Here is a 9,953-nt window from a genome sequence, read left to right on the forward strand (position 1 = left end):
TCACAGCATAACTACAGCACATATCCATTCTACTACGACTCACACAGGGGACATGACAGTGGGCCCCAAACAATTGCGCCCCAATTTGAAAATGAACAAGTAAAAAGGCATTAAGTTCGGACGGGCCGAACTTTGCGTACCCACCACATCGGGTATATATGTAAACCTTCTTCCACCAAAATCCGGTGAAAATTGCATACCTTATGTCCCATAGCAGTTACATCGAAATATGTCCCGATTTCGACCAAATGCTAATAAGTACTAGTCATTGTTCAATTGTGTATAACAAAATATTGGTCTTTTTAGTAGCCTTATCTAAAAATAAACCGATCTAAACCATAGAAGACACAGATGTCGAAAAGCCTAACATAAGTCACTGTGTCAAATTTCAGTGAAATCGGATTATAAATGCGTATTTTATGGGGCCAAGACTTTAAATCGAGAAATCGGTCTATATGGCAGCTCTATCCAAATCTGCACCGATATGGGCTAAGTTGCAGAAAAATGTCGAAGAGTCTAACACAACGCACTGTCCCAAATTTCAGCGAAATCGGACAATAAATTCGCCTTTTATGGGTCCATAACCTTATATCAAGAGATCGGTCAATATGCCAGCTATATTCAAATCTGGACCGATCTAGGCCACAATGAAAAATAATGTCGAATGGCCTAACACAACTCACTGTCCCAAATTTCGGCGACATCGGACAACTAATTCGCCTTTTATGAGCCCAAAAACCGTAAATTGAGAGATCGGTATATATGGCTAATCTCAACCGATCTGTGCAATATTGCAGAAGTATGTCGAGGGGCCTAACACAACTCAATGTCCCAAATTTCGTTGACATCGGACAATAAATGGGCCTTTAATGTGCCCAAAACTTTAAATCGAAATATCGGTCTATATGGCAGCTATATCCAAATCTGAACCGATCTAAACCAAATTGAAGAAAAATGTCGAAGAGCTTATCTTAACTCAATGTCCCAAATTTGGGCGAAATCGGGCAATAAGTGCTCCTTTCATGGGCTCAAAACCTTAAAACGAGAGATCGGTCTATATGGCAACTATATCCAAATCTGGACCGATCTGTGCCATATTGCAAAAGTATGTCGAAGTGCCTAACACAACTCAATGTCCCAAATTTCGGCGACATCGGACAATAAATTCGCCTTTTATGAGCCCAAAAACCGTAAATCGAGAAATCGGTCTTTATGGTAGCTATATCCAAATCTCGACCGATCTGTGCAATATTGCAGAAGTATGTCGAGGGGCCTAACACAACTCAATGTCCCAAATTTCGTTGACATCGGACAATAAATGCGCCTTTTATGGACCTAAAACCTTAAATCGAGAAATCGGTCTATATGACAGCTATATCTAAATCTGGACCGATCTAGGCCAAATTGAAGAAGAATGTCGAAGGGCTTATCTTAACCACGGTCCCAAATTTCGGCGAAATCGGACAATAAGTACGCCTTTTATGTGCCCAAAACCTTAAATCAAGAGATCGGTCTATATGGCAGCTATATCCAAATCTCGATCAAATCTGGACCGATCTGGGCCACATTGAAGAAGGGTGTCGAGGGGCCTAACACAACTCACTGTCCCAAATTTCAGCAAAATCGGATAATAAATGTGACTTTTATGGGCCTAAGACCCTAATTCGCGGATCGGTCTATATGGGACCTATATCAAGATATAGCGATAAAGCTCATCTTCGAACTTAACCTGCTTATAGACAAATAAGAATCTGTGAAAAATTTCAGCTCAATACCTCTATTTTTTAAGACTGTATGAATATGGGAGCTATATCTAAATGTGAAACTCCTTCTTCGAACAGATTGTTTGAAAATTGTAGCAACTATGGCCATTTATGTGGGAATCGGGCGATACATCTATATGGAAGCTTAATCCAAATCTAACCCGATTTTGATGAAATCTTGCAAATATGTTAAGAGCAGTAAAAAAACCAGCCGTGCCAAATTTTGTGCAGATCGATTGAAAATTGAATTTACTACGGCCATTAAAGTCCAAATCGGGCGACACATATATATGGGAGCTATATCTAAATCTGAATCGGTTTTTACCAAAATCAAGAGCGTTCGTTCTTGAGCCAAAAAAGTGACATGTGCAAAATTTCGGGACGATTAGGTAAGAAATACAACCTATACCTTGGTTACAAGAACACGGACAGACGGACATGGCTAAATCGAATCAGAAAGTGATTCTTAGTCGATCGGTACACTAATCAACGGGTCTAGTTCTTCTCATTCTTAGCGTTGCAAACAAACGCACAAAGTTATAATACCATGTACCACAGAGGTGGTATAGGTTATAAACAGGCCCCAAAAGTTTTATTGTTTTCCTCCATGTGACTGTTTGGAGGACATTTTCGCCCACACACACACACGCCTATGCCATTATCGAACCCCTGAATCATTGAATGAAAGATTTGAATGGTTAATCCTTTGATCACTGCTATAATTTACACTTAAATCTCTCGCTTTGTTTCTGTCACTGACTACCAATGATGCTGCTGTCTGGCGTTAATAAGCTGACAATTTTTCAAGCGTTAATCCTTGGCCATCGAAACTCAGACAAATGGCTGTGTGGTGCCTCTTCTCTCACAGGAGTCGTTAACCATGGCCAAAAAGTGATGATGGGGAGGAAGTAGGGGAGTTGAATGGATGAAAAAAAATAATGCGGAAAATAATAAATTGATTTCTGTTAAGCTCTTTTCGCCATTTTAACATAAATATTTATTAATTGAAGGCGATTAAAGGGCTAAAGATGCGTACACAACTACCACTTTTGTCACTTGACTCCGTGGCTTAATGGTTGGGAGACAAACGCTCTCGTATATAAATTAAGACACACAGCAGATAAAGCTTTTCCTATAGCTCCGTTGAGAGCTGGTTACGGAGCCATGAAGCCAGTGGACCACAGTATTTAATATATGATCGTTTTGTAGACAAACATGAACAAAAGTCTCACCAATGTGAAAAGAATGCACTAAAATTGAGAATAATATGTTGGTCTTAGACTACCGAACTCTTTCATATTTTAATATAAACTTGACTCAAGGGAAAATTTATTTAAAACTTTTATAAGTAGTAGTAGTAGTAGTAGTAGTATTTATTTTCATAATTCTTTATGTATACAATGTGTGGTAAGATTTTGTACAATATATAAATAAATACTTAATATTAATCTCTAAGACATGACATATTGTCGTTAGTCTGCATATGGGGTTTTGCTATTGTTATACATATATATACAGATAATATTCAGTTTAATAGTTGAATTCATTTATCAGATTTAGCCTGTATCTCATAGCCATTTTGGTGTATTTTGCAAGCCGTATCCATTCTACAACTGCGCCATCAAGAAGACTTATTACTTCGTTTTCTGTTAATATTTCCTTGTTAAAATATATTTTCCTAATTTCTTTTAACACCGGGCACCGGCCTATGAAGTGTTCCACGTTTTCTATCTCCATTGTGTTGCAGAGCGAACATATTTCGGATCCATTGTTCCTGTATATATTACCATTTAGAATCGTTGTTTCTGTTCTGATCTGTAGTATGCATCTTATGTCTTCGATCTTATATGATGTTTTTAAATAGTTTGCTCCTTGCATAGGATCTAAATTTCTGTATATCCTACTTGTGCTCTGCTTTCTCGACATATATATATTATAATTCTTTACTCTTAGTGCTTGTAGCAGTTTAGTTCCGTTTTCTTTCCAAGTTGTTTTGTTCAGATTGTTTATTGACCACTCAATATCATGTTCCGCTCCCATTTCATTTAGGCGTTTTACCCAGGATAATTTGTTCTGCAGTATTTTCTTTGAAAGAAGAAATGGTAGACGAGATTCGTCGTACTCAAATAGAGTTTTAAACACATATCTTATGTTTAAATCTAGTGTAAATATATGTCCATTTTCGATGGAAGTTTCTAGCATTATGGCGTATGTTGGTATGCAATCTGGGAGATTAAGCATTCTCTTGATGAAATATGTCTGCAGCTTGTCAACTTCCTCAAAGTGTTTGTAACCCCATACTTGCGCAGCGTATGATTGTATTGATCTGCTAACGGCTAGAAAGAGTTTCCACTTAGATTGAAGTGGTACATCCTGTTTTTTTAGAAAGTCGTTCCATGTGCTATTTATACTAGTTTTTGCTGCTTGATTCCTTTTTTCAACATGCTTGCTAAAGCTCATGGATGGTGTTAATGTTACTCCTAGATAACAATATTCCGATGTTATCGTCACAGGATTCGATTTAAATGTCCAGTTTTCATTTCTGGCTATTCTCCCACCTTTTCTAAATACCATAATTTTTGATTTATTTAAATTTACTTCGACTGTCCATAGTTTACAATACTCTTCCAAGTTGTAGATCATTTGTTGTAGCACATTTGGTTCATCGGCTAGTATTACGATGTCATCGGCATATAGAAGTAATCTTACATTTAATCCATTTAGGTTAACTCCGCCTTCTAGAGTGTCATGCAGGTCATTTAGGTACAGAGCAAATAATAGCGGTGAGAGTAGGCATCCTTGTTTGACACCTGACGAAGTATTGAAGTATTCCGACAATTCATTTCCGGTCCACACTGCTGATGTTGTGTCTTTATAAACGTTTTCGATAAATCTTACAGCTTTCGTTGACATGCCTATCGATTGCAGTTTGAATATGAGCGCTTTCCTTGAAATGTTATCGAACGCCGCCTTAAAGTCAACGAAAAAAGCATACGTTTTCTTTTTTTGGCTGAAATTCAAATGTACGATTGAGGATAGGTTATAAATATTGTCAGACGTGCTATAATTTTTGCGAAAACCTGCTTGATACTCATTTAGTATCTTATGTTTCTCCGACCATAGTGACAGTCTTTCATTAAGTATGCCCATCATTATTTTTGCAATACAATTCATAAATGCAATACCTCTATAGTTGCACGACAAGGTTCTATCCCCCTTTTTGAAAATTGGATAAATGATAGTCCTGAGTAATGATTCATCAACACAACCGGAGTCGTACAAGGTATTGAACGTATTCACAATTTCTGCCAATAGATCATTTGGTGCATTTTTAAAAAATTCGTATGGCACTCTATCCTCGCCAGGAGCCTTATGGTCTTTTGTTTTACTCAAAACTTTTTTGACTTCCGACAGTGTTATTGGCGTGTCCAGCTCGTGATAAAATTGCAAATTGTGTGCATATTGGATGTCTGATTGCTCTTGGTGAGGATTTAATAGATTTTTGAAGTGCGTTTGTAGATCTTCTGCAGAAGATTTAATTTCTTGATAGTAGTTCGTGTTTCTTATTTCTTTGGCAATTTTCCACCACTCTTTGCTATTTTGCACTCTTTCTAGGTTGCTTTCTATGATTTTATAGTAAGAGTCTTTAGCTTTTTGACAGATTTCCTTATATTTTTGCCTTTGATCCCGATACTCCAGTCTATTTTCCTCGCTACTGTTGGCCCTGTATTTCTTGAGTGTGGCCTGAACAAGTATTCTTGTTTTATGGCACGTTATATTAAACCATTTTTGTTTTGGAGTGAATTCTTGGCTTTTTACACTTACATCATAGTGAGCCTCTTTTATTATCTTTACTATGTCTCCGCAGGTAAACGATATTGTTGTTTGTTTTCTATCTTGTAAAACTGATGATACTTTGGATTGGTATTTTGCTAAACCTTTGGGGTTCCAATGCAATTTAGGTAAAAGTTTTGATTTGTTCTCTTTTGTAAGCATTTTCAGAGTCAGAATTATTGGAAAGTGGTCTGACCACATTTTATCATCTACATTAAATTTTTCTACAAATTTCAAAAGATCTTGACTGACGGCACATATATCGTTAACTGATTCGCCAACGCCACTAACAAACGTAAACTCTCCATTTTCATCACCCGCCGTCATACCGTTGATAACAAACAATCCAGAGTCATAGCACAGGTCCAAAAACTGTCTTCCTCTGTTATTTATAATAATATCCTTGGACTTTCTTTTCTCAAAACCTGCCGAAAATTCTTCTTTATATACCTCATCTAGGAGTATCTGCATGTTCCCAATTCTGACGTTAAGATCTCCAATGACTATTGGATTTACAACTTCACTGTGCCGGGTTACATTTTTTACGATTTCGTATGTTTCTTCCCACATTGCTGATCTCATATAGATAGGTATAATAGTGAATGCCGTGTTTTGAGTTTTTATGCAAATAACACACATATTCTCTATAGTTTGGAATGTACTATTGAAACCCTTTATCCGCAAATCCTTTTTGATTCCCAGAAAATATCCTCCTATACCTCTTCCGTAATTACTTTGTCTCGTAGCTGGTATCCATTTCTGCTCAAACTCTCCGAAGTAAATTTTAAAGCGTTCAAAGCTATCAGCGCAGACATGGGTTTCTTGTAAAGCAACGATATCCATAGTTTTTATATAGGCAAAGAAATCTGCAAATAGAACCTTGTTTGCTAGGCCATGTATGTTATAAGACAATATTTTTATGTTTATAGGATAACTTATATCTAAGTCTTTAAAGGTACACACATTGTTTCTTATTAGTTTTTTTGATTCGATTTTTGAAGCAATTGGTGATAGTTTAAACTCACGTCTTCGATGATTTCTCCATATAGTTCTTTCAGTATATCTGCTGCTTTCTTATCTCCACTGACAAGTATTTTGTTGCTATTCCACGACATCCATTGCGTACCAATCTTAATAGACGAATTTTTTACCATCACTCTGTGAGTTTTGCTTTTCAATAAAATGTCAGTTTTCAATTGCATCATAACTTTTCGATCGACCTGTTGATTTTCATTTAGATCCCTTTCAATTTTTACAGTTGATCCTGCCAGTTTCACAGTGTTTTTGAGTATTAATTCAGCCATTTCTTGATTTTGCATCTCGGCTACAACTGATATTTTGCTGTTAGAAGCCGTGTGTATTACCCTAGCAGTGGTCACTAGTACATTGGGTAATTTTAGTACATTCTTGCATATATTCTGAACAGAATTAATGGGGGTACCTTCTTTAACTAGACCCCTAAATATAACATTTTTGCGTCTTCCATGGTCAACTAATCTTCTTATTTGTTGTTGATCTTTTTCTCTTTCTAATTTAAGCTGATTTATTTCCTCCTTCAATTTCAGATTTTCGTTTTTTAGACTCTCAACTTTAATGTCAATATCTGTTATGTGTTGTTTAAGATCTTCAACATCAGTTTTTGTACAAAGAGTTTTGATCTTTTCATCCATAACTGCTTCCATAGATTTTTGCATCATAATCATTAATTCATTTACCTCAATATTTCCTACAAGGGCAGTCCTTTTAAAAGCAGTTGCTTCCTCTGGCGATGTTTCCCGTAGTGTTCTCTTCGGGGTATTCATTTTGTTTTGTTTTATAACGTATTTTTTTCGAATGTTACAAAAAAAATTGGTACTTTAGTTTAAGAAGGCCGTCTTAACGTGTGAGCCTGGTTTTAGAAATGTTTTGATGTGTGAACGCTCTATATTGGTTAATGTTGTGTAGTCTCGGCCTCTACCTTTTACTGACAGATGTTTCACGTGGCGGCTAGATCAGCTGTAGTTGTTTTGATTCTGACCTGGTAGACTTTTCTTAGCAGCAACCGGTTAACATATTTCCAATAATTTCCAATGTTTTTTGTGGTATTATTAAGATTTCAATTGGATATTTTTGAAAAAAGTGGTTGAATTTGTTACCAAGGCTGCTCCCTTCACCTTCAGAGCCTCAGCAATCAACGATCCATCAATACAAATGCAAGCTGATACTATAACGGCGTGAAATCCAACAATTACTTAGAAATTTGTATGAGCGGTATGTAAGCACGTATGTATAACTTAACAGCGTATCTTATACTTATACTTAACTTTTATAATTATTGTACTATAGTTTTTTCAACTTTGCACGGTTTCCCTTTATAGGCAGAAACCAAAAAAAACAAAAAACATGTAAAAAGGCGTTAAGTTCGGCCGGGCCGAACTTTGGATACCCACCACCTTGCGTCATAATTCGGTGAAAAATTCATAATTTATGCCCCCATAGCAGCTTTATCGAAATATAGTCCGATTTGGACCATATGCGACACGGATATTGAGTTGTCTACATTTTACAGAATAAAATATTGGTCTTTTTGGTAGCCATATCCAAATAAAGCCTAACATAAGTCACTGTATCAAATTTGAGCCTTTGTGCCTTTTATGGGGCCAAAACCTTAAATAAAGAGATCGGTTTATATGACAGCTATATCCAAATCTGAACCGATCTGGGCCAAATTGAAGAAGGATGTCGAAGGTCTCAACACAATACACTGTCCCAAATTTCGGCGAAATCGGACATTAAATGCGCTTTTTATCGGGCCAAAACCTTAAATCACGATATCGGTTTATATGGAAGCTATATCCACATCTGGACCGATCTGAGCCAAATTGAAGAAATTTGTCGAAGGGCTTAACACAACTAACTGTCCCAAATTTTGGCGAAATCGGACAATAAATGCGCCTTTTATGGGCCCAACACCTCAAATCATGCCCGTTTAAGCGACCCCCGAACACTTTGGGCGAAATTTGTTTACCAAGTTCGTAATCAACTCTTAAATACCTTTCATTTGATACCCATATTGTCACAATCGGTAAACATTTCCGTCCGAGTGGGGTTTGAATGGGGCGTCCCCCCAGGTTATTTGACCCAAAAATTGTATACCAATTTGGTGTTTTTGAGGTATTTGAAGGTGGCTTTTAAAATTTCGCTAAAATCGGTACACGCATCTGCGAGATCTGGCGCTTTTGAAAATTTGGGTATGGGGAAGGGTCTTACAAAATCTCAATCCACGCCTCTAGGCTTGAAAATGTATATGCCCTACTTTGCCAAAAAAAAATGCTACAAATAAAAGCTTTTTAATGTCGAGAGGCGCGGACTAGGATTTTATTTTAGATACATTGTGTCTGAGGAGAAGTTTCTTAGAATTTTATGTACATAGATTACGTGTTTGCTATACGATTAAAATTTTTTTATCCATAAATAAACATGCCCTTTTTATCTTGGACCAATATTTCGCGGCCTTTCAAACGGAATGGCGAAGTAATTATACCCCTATCCTATGTTGGAGAGTATACAAATTATTAAAATTTAATCTTTAGAGCACATGACATAAATAAAAGCCCTCCAATAGCAATTTCTCGCATGATACAGTTGGGGCTTTTGACAAAAATTAATCTCTCTCCCATTCAACCAATTTGCTGCAAAAATTAATTTCTATTTAAACTTGGAAAACTTGTTTCTTCTGTAAATTCGCACAAACACACACACACATTAGAATGGTCGTAATAAACACACATACATTCAAACAATCGCCACAATATATCGTTCATGTTTAGATCACATACAGCGTGTTTATTTGTCTGGAAAAAAATTTACTGTGTTTTGTAAGCCAGATGACCAGACTCCCATGTGAGCACTGTGTTAAAGTTTTTGTCCAGACTGAATCAATATGTTATGCTTCACATTTTATTAATGCCACAAAGGATATGCTGTCAACATACAAATGTATGTCTGGATTTGGTCCACATTACTTCTATGGAACAAAGACTATTTTTAAAATTCTATAAAAATGGTATGTGTCATTTATTTTGAAGACATGAGCCACATGACATACTGAACAAAACAAAATCAATCTAAAAATCACAAGAGATCTCTCACCAACCTTTTTTTGACGTCAAATCGGGTACTGGTGGAACTTTTGAAATTATGTTAAAAAACTGACCTGAACAAGTTAATCTAGTGGTATGAAATTTTACACAAATACTTCTTACTAGTGCAGGTCGGTTGGAATTATAAATGGATTAAATCCGCCAATAACCAATTTCAGAGGCAAAAATCCATTTTGAATCCAGTAATCTTCAAAAAGTAAAAAAAGTGGATTTA

The sequence above is a fragment of the Stomoxys calcitrans genome, chromosome 5 (assembly GCF_963082655.1).
Source record: "Stomoxys calcitrans chromosome 5, idStoCalc2.1, whole genome shotgun sequence".
Taxonomy (NCBI): domain Eukaryota; kingdom Metazoa; phylum Arthropoda; class Insecta; order Diptera; family Muscidae; genus Stomoxys; species Stomoxys calcitrans.